A 7,327-nucleotide genomic window follows, 5' to 3' on the forward strand; every position below is an offset into this window, starting at 1 on the left:
ACCGTCGATCGCCCCTCCCGGAAGCCGAACTGGCAGTCCGCCAGATCGGGGCCAACGCGGGACAGGTGCCTGGCGAGGCGGGCAGCAATGATCTTTTCAAAGATCTTGCCCACCTCGTCCAGGAGGCAAATGGGCCGGTACGCGGAGGGAGAATCCGCAGGCCTCCCATCCTTCCTTAAGAGGACCATCCGACTTCTCCTCCAGAGGTCCGGGAACACCCCGGACCTCAGGAGCCCGGAGTAGAGGCCTCTAAGCCTCTCGCCCAGGACGCCCATGGCAAGCAGCCAGACCCGGCCGGGGATACCGTCCGGCCCCGGGGCAGTATTCTTGCCCCGGAGCCATTTGACTACCCCGGCCATTTCCTCCGGCGCGACCTCCAGATCCGGGGACCACTCGTGTCCCTCTAGCTGAGGGACGGGCCGGGACGCCTCCCCGCTGACGGGGAATAGCGCGTCCACGACCCGTCCGAGCATCCCCGGATCCAGGCTCTCCGTCAGAGGGGGCGCCCAGGGACGTAATCGTCCCATCGCCATTTTATATGGGCGCCCCCATGGATCTCGGTTGATAGTGCCGAGGAGGTCGCGCCAGGCCTGGCTCTTTGCTTGCCTGATGGCCAGCTGCAGGGCGACCACCTTCTCCCTGTATCGCCCATACAGCTGGATAGCCAGCTCCACGTCGGAACGCCGTCGTCGACGGGCGCGGGCGTACTGGCGTCGCGCGCGAACGCACTCTGTGCGCAAATCCGCCATCGCGCGCGACCACCAGTACACCGCCTTCCTCGGGAAAACCCTGGCCCGGGGCATGGCGACGTCGCAAATGGACGTCATTGCGCCCCGGAACCATTGGGCCTCCCTTGTCCCGTCGACTGGCCCGGCCGGTGTTGCTGGCCAGGCCACGACGTGGGCTGCCGCCATCAGGGCGTCCTGGTCGAGGCGCTTTAGCGCCCACCGCGGCTGAGGCGATCCCTCATCAGCGGGGCGACGTCGGGGCGTCGATGGGGCGGCGGAGAGGCCGAGAACAATGTACCTGTGGTCAGACAGTGTCTCGACCTCCTCCGCCACCCTCCACCCCGTAATACGGCGCGCGGCGGGGGGCGTTGCCCATGAAAGGTCAACGATGGACCCCCCATTATGCCGCACGCACGTATGGACCGAGCCCGTGTTTAAAAGACGGAGCTCGAGTCCCGCCGCCCAGTCAAGCACCTCCCGGCCCCTCGGGTTCGTCCTGGGGGAACCCCAAGCCGGCGACTTGGCGTTGAAGTCCCCCAGAACCAGCACCGGACGGGGCTGGCAGCGGGAGACGCATCTCCCCACCCCGTCCAGATACTGCACAAACTCCTCGAGGGACCACCTTGGAGGTGCATAGATCGCCACAACCGCGGTGCCGCCCCAGTCAACGGCCAGGTATCCCCGGCCGCGCTCGATAACGGAGCACGCCGGGGACCCCGGCCGGCCTACCCATATTATAACGGCGGAGCCGCTCAGGTCCCCCATCCAATGTGGATGATCGGGAATCCTGTACGGCTCCGCCGCTACGGCCAACCCGGCACCCCGCTCGGCCAGGAATTGCACCAGGAGGTCCTGTGCCCTGGCCGAGCGGTTCAGGTTGGCCTGTATTATAGGGCCCTTGGGCCCCATTACGGGCAGGCCTCCACCTCCATCGCCGCCGCGGGAGCGGTGGCGTCTGGGGCCTCTTTGGCCCCATCCGCCCCCGCGGGCGCGACGGTGGCACCTTTGGGTGCCACCTTTGGCTTAGTAGCCACGGTGGCCGTCGCCTTGGCCACCGCGGATTTCCTCCCCCTACTGCCCCTGCCGCGTTTCGCGCTGGCGGGGCACGCCCGGCTACCGAGGCGGTGGCCGGCCGGCTTGCCCGCTCCCGCACAGAGCGGGCAGTTGGGCTTCGCCGTACAGCCGGCCACCTTATATTCTTGCTTAACTAACGTTTTTACATAGGGATTAAGCATTTAGAACGAAATCTAATGTAGGAAAATGGTACTTTACTCTTGATCGGTACGTTGGGACTTAGAAAATATTCGGCCGTACGCGGCGCGTCTCGGCGCTTCGAACAGCTCCGGTGTCCCCATTATTTTCGATTTACGGCTAAAATAAATTTTTCTAATTTTTTTCAATTACATATTCTTGCTTAAATAACTTTTTTACATAGGGATTAAGCATTTAGAACGACATGTTGTTTAAAATAATGGTACTTTACTCTTGTGATTTTTCGGTTTTTTTTGATTATTTTGAAAAATAAATTTTTGTAATTTTTTTAAATACGATATTCGTGATCAGTGAACGATTTCACATATGGATTAAGCATTTAGAATCGTGCGGACGCGTTATTAAAAAAGTTTACTCGATGCGATGGGACTTTAAAAAGTTTGTGAAAATTTTCATATTGGGAAAAAATGTGTAATTTTTTGTCTAGTTTACGGTAGTGTAATTTATTTTAATGTTTACTATAAAAATTTTTTTCGTTCGTTCACGCGCTATGTTACAACAGCACGGCCGGGCGGTCTGTTGCCGCAGCGGTTTACACTCATAAGCGCGCGTGCTATTCGGCCGGCGGCGCCGGCGTCCTTGCCGGCCGTTCGGTATCTATAAGAGATACACGGTCCGTGCGAGGCGGACGGAGCAGAGCGGGTTTTGGGCCAATTCTACGATCTCGGTCGAGAAGCTGTCTCAGAGCTCCTTCGGGGCTTCGGTCCTGACTGTTTCGTGCCGTTTACGTTACGGACTTTTCTCCACACAGCGTGGCCACGGGTCGGTGTCTTTGACCGAATGGCCCATATGTGGCAAGCCCTACGGGGTTGGTTACCCGTATGCACTTTGTATGTATACTCGTACTCACTGAGCAATCGACTCTTCTGTCCGAGCGATGGAAAAATTTTTTAAAATGCATCTGTAAGATTTGGAAGCAAATCGTACCAATTGAAAACTGTGGCTAAAATGAATAGCCCAGTGGAGAGAGAAAACTATCAAAAAACTGATTTTTTAAATCAAGAGGTGTCAGAAATCGAAATGCCTAGCGCGAGCGGAAGAACACGCTTTCTCGCCAGTCCAGCATGTGTCCTGTCCGTTCTTCCTCGGCTTGCCGATTTTGCCCAGATCAGAGGTTTCGTGCTTCCGGCGGTCAGAAGATCAGCGTGAGCGTACGCGCTTCCACGACTATGGCATCACCCATGTACTTTTTCCTTTGAATATATTTGAGTACATAAAAAATATTAAAACATATAGAGAGAACTGTGTCTTGGATCTTAAAAATTTGTCAATAGCGATGATATATTATTACTTAACTTGAAGTATTTGTACGTTTTAGCTGGGACGTACATTTATCTTACAAGATGTTAATAGCGAGACTCTTGAAGATAAAATTATCTTGTGATTTTATGAAGGCAAAGATAGAAACGTACGAAGCTGGCGTACGTAGAAAAATGTGATTTTACGATAGAACAAAAATATAATACGTACGTTTTTGGGCGTACGGTAAAATATCTGTATGGTAGAAAAATGAAAGAAATTGAGCGTTAAAGAAGATATGTTACAAGCGCGGAATGTGGCAAAACTTGTACATATTTGAAAGAGAAAAGTGGTGTGTCGACCTGACATATATATATGAAACAGGCGACGATGGAAAAGGATTTAAATTTTGTCCATTTTATATATACATATTGTATAGTTCCCTGGTTGATCCTGCCAGTAGTCATATGCTTGTCTCAAAGATTAAGCCATGCATGTCTCAGTACATGCCGTATTAAGGTGAAACCGCGAATGGCTCATTAAATCAGTTATGGTTTCTTAGATCGTACTAAAATTTACTTGGATAACTGTGGTAATTCTAGAGCTAATACATGCAAAACAGAGTTCCGACCAGAGATGGTAGGAACGCTTTTATTAGATCAAAACCAATCGGTGGCGGGTGTTTACACTCGTCCATCGTTTGCTTTGGTGACTCTGAATAACTTTGTGCTGATCGCATGGTCTTATAGCACCGGCGACGCATCTTTCAAATGTCTGCCTTATCAACTGTCGATGGTAGGTTCTGCGCCTACCATGGTTGTAACGGGTAACGGGGAATCAGGGTTCGATTCCGGAGAGGGAGCCTGAGAAACGGCTACCACATCCAAGGAAGGCAGCAGGCGCGCAAATTACCCACTCCCGGCACGGGGAGGTAGTGACGAAAAATAACGATACGGGACTCATCCGAGGCCCCGTAATCGGAATGAGTACACTTTAAATCCTTTAACGAGGATCCATTGGAGGGCAAGTCTGGTGCCAGCAGCCGCGGTAATTCCAGCTCCAATAGCGTATATTAAAGTTGTTGCGGTTAAAAAGCTCGTAGTTGAATCTGTGTGTCACAGTGTCGGTTCATCGCTCGCGGTGTTTAACTGGCATTATGTGGTACGTCCTACCGGTGGGCTTTGCTCTTCACGGGGCGGTCCAACTAATATCCCATCGCGGTGCTCTTCACTGAGTGTCGAGGTGGGCCGGTACGTTTACTTTGAACAAATTAGAGTGCTCAAAGCAGGCTACCTTCGCCTGAATACTGTGTGCATGGAATAATGGAATAGGACCTCGGTTCTATTTTGTTGGTTTTCGGAACCCCGAGGTAATGATTAATAGGGACAGATGGGGGCATTCGTATTGCGACGTTAGAGGTGAAATTCTTGGATCGTCGCAAGACGGACAGAAGCGAAAGCATTTGCCAAAAATGTTTTCATTAATCAAGAACGAAAGTTAGAGGTTCGAAGGCGATCAGATACCGCCCTAGTTCTAACCATAAACGATGCCAGCTAGCGATCCGCCGAAGTTCCTACGATGACTCGGCGGGCAGCTTCCGGGAAACCAAAGCTTTTGGGTTCCGGGGGAAGTATGGTTGCAAAGCTGAAACTTAAAGGAATTGACGGAAGGGCACCACCAGGAGTGGAGCCTGCGGCTTAATTTGACTCAACACGGGAAACCTCACCAGGCCCGGACACCGGAAGGATTGACAGATTGATAGCTCTTTCTTGATTCGGTGGGTGGTGGTGCATGGCCGTTCTTAGTTGGTGGAGCGATTTGTCTGGTTAATTCCGATAACGAACGAGACTCTAGCCTGCTAAATAGACGTAATTATGGTATCTCGAAGGCTCTCGGCTTCTGCCGGTGGGGTTTTTACTACCAACGTACAAACAAATCTTCTTAGAGGGACAGGCGGCTTCTAGCCGCACGAGATTGAGCAATAACAGGTCTGTGATGCCCTTAGATGTTCTGGGCCGCACGCGCGCTACACTGAAGGAATCAGCGTGTGTTCCCTGGCCGAAAGGCCCGGGTAACCCGCTGAACCTCCTTCGTGCTAGGGATTGGGGCTTGCAATTATTCCCCATGAACGAGGAATTCCCAGTAAGCGCGAGTCATAAGCTCGCGTTGATTACGTCCCTGCCCTTTGTACACACCGCCCGTCGCTACTACCGATTGAATGATTTAGTGAGGTCTTCGGACTGGTGCGCGGCAATGTTTCGGCATTGCCGATGATGCCGGGAAGATGACCAAACTTGATTATTTAGAGGAAGTAAAAGTCGTAACAAGGTTTCCGTAGGTGAACCTGCGGAAGGATCATTACAATGTTCCAATATATCTCAAAGAGAGAGGAGAGGAGGAGAGAAAATGAATTCGATTAGTTTGTGGATAAGAATTCATATAAAAAAAAAGATATTGTTGAGCCCGCCAGATCATTCGTGCGTGATTTACACGGCCAGACGTGTGTACTACACGTATTAGGCCTTTGATCTGCGTTGCGTAGGCCACAACAAATCTTTCAAAGAGAGAGAGATATATGTGTTGTTGGGGTTTGTGATTATGAAGGTGCCCCAACGCACAAAAATATATAAAAATGTACAAAGTTGGGATGTGGTGTGGTGGAGAAGAGTTGGGCCCGACCAGATCATTCGTGCGTGATTTACACGGCAGACGTGTGTACTACACGTATTAGGCCTTTGATCTGCGTTGCGTAGGCCATCTTCCTTCCAAGACACACACGTGTTGGGGTTTGTGTGATTTTATGATAGTGCCTCAACACGGAAAAATAAGCGTACGAGAAGAGTTGGGCCCGACCAGATCATTCGTGCGTGATTTATACACGGCCAGACGCGTATTATATTACACGTATTAGGCCTTTGATCTGCGTTGCGTAGGCCATCTTCTCGATAGAGAGAAAGCCAATGTATTCTTTTTTCTTTCTTTACACACACACACACAGTTGTAGTAGGACAGGGAGGGATGCGAGCGTGCTAATCACGCTTCCTCAAGTCTTCGCTGTGGTGTAAAAAAAAAAAAGAAAAAAAGGAATCGTTGGGAAAGTCCAAAGGACGAAAATATCGGGCAGTCTGAAGATAACTTAATGCTCGTTTACATTGGTATCAAGAGAGACCGGCTTGTGTAGCTCGTTTCAATGCTGTGTCGTTGTCATTGACACCCTACTCTGTTGCGCGCTAGTGGCAGCATGAGCGTGGGACGTATATATATATGACACCCAGCTAGAGCCGGCCGTGAGTCCGTCCGGTGTAAATAACGACGAAAGGAGAGAGAAACTTTTCGAATCCAGTATCGGGTTGATAATTGTCCAGTTTGAATATCCATATCCCCGTCGTTTTTGGAGGTGATATACTCTCTGTGTTTCTTCGATAGAAGGCTTTTCAATGTTCTATTCGCTCCGACCGTCGAACTTGCAAGAAAACAGTGGTTTTGGATTTGCTCGTACATATATATATGGTTTCGACGGAAATATCTCGTTCTTTAAGGGACAATTATGTCGTTGTACGACGACTCCCGAATCTCCTTCGCGCGCTGGTTGGAGCTCTTCGGGTATCGGCTTGTTCCGAAATATAACACAAAAATGTGGTGGATAGCAAATACACATTATATATATATGAGAGAATAAAAGGGAAAAATTACCCTGAACGGTGGATCACTTGGCTCGTGGGTCGATGAAGAACGCAGCTAATTGCGCGTCAACGTGTGAACTGCAGGACACATGAACATCGACATTTCGAACGCACATTGCGGTCCACGGATACAATTCCTGGACCACGCCTGGCTGAGGGTCGTTTACGTACTTATAAACTGCTTGCGTTGATGGCACTTGTTGCCTATATACGTACGAGCGAATGGTGGGCGCTTCGTCGGCGTTTGTCGCGGTCCTATGAATATTGAGAAATTTTACGTACGTCTAACAGTCTTCGAGAGAGATGGAAATCGTGTTCGAACTAGCGTGAGTGTGGAAGGCGGTGTCGTGTGTCGTATATGTTTTATATACGTCCGCCCGTCTGAAACACCGCTTCGAAGCGGTG

The 7,327-nt window shown here is 50.7% G+C and overlaps 2 non-coding genes across 2 annotated transcripts; both read left to right on the forward strand.

The window, feature by feature from the left end:
- Nucleotides 1–3,679: 3,679 nt before the first annotated feature.
- On the forward strand, nt 3,680–5,600 carry LOC143261274 (small subunit ribosomal RNA). Its single transcript, XR_013035436.1, has one exon. It is a non-coding gene; the product is annotated as a small subunit ribosomal RNA (ribosomal RNA).
- A 1,329-nt stretch (nt 5,601–6,929) lies between these two features.
- LOC143261281 (5.8S ribosomal RNA) lies at nt 6,930–7,084 on the forward strand. The gene has a single exon (XR_013035443.1). It is a non-coding gene; the product is annotated as a 5.8S ribosomal RNA (ribosomal RNA).
- The last annotated feature ends 243 nt before the right edge of the window (nt 7,085–7,327 follow it).

This window comes from Megalopta genalis, unplaced genomic scaffold, assembly GCF_051020955.1.
Source record: "Megalopta genalis isolate 19385.01 unplaced genomic scaffold, iyMegGena1_principal scaffold0046, whole genome shotgun sequence".
NCBI lineage: Eukaryota > Metazoa > Arthropoda > Insecta > Hymenoptera > Halictidae > Megalopta > Megalopta genalis.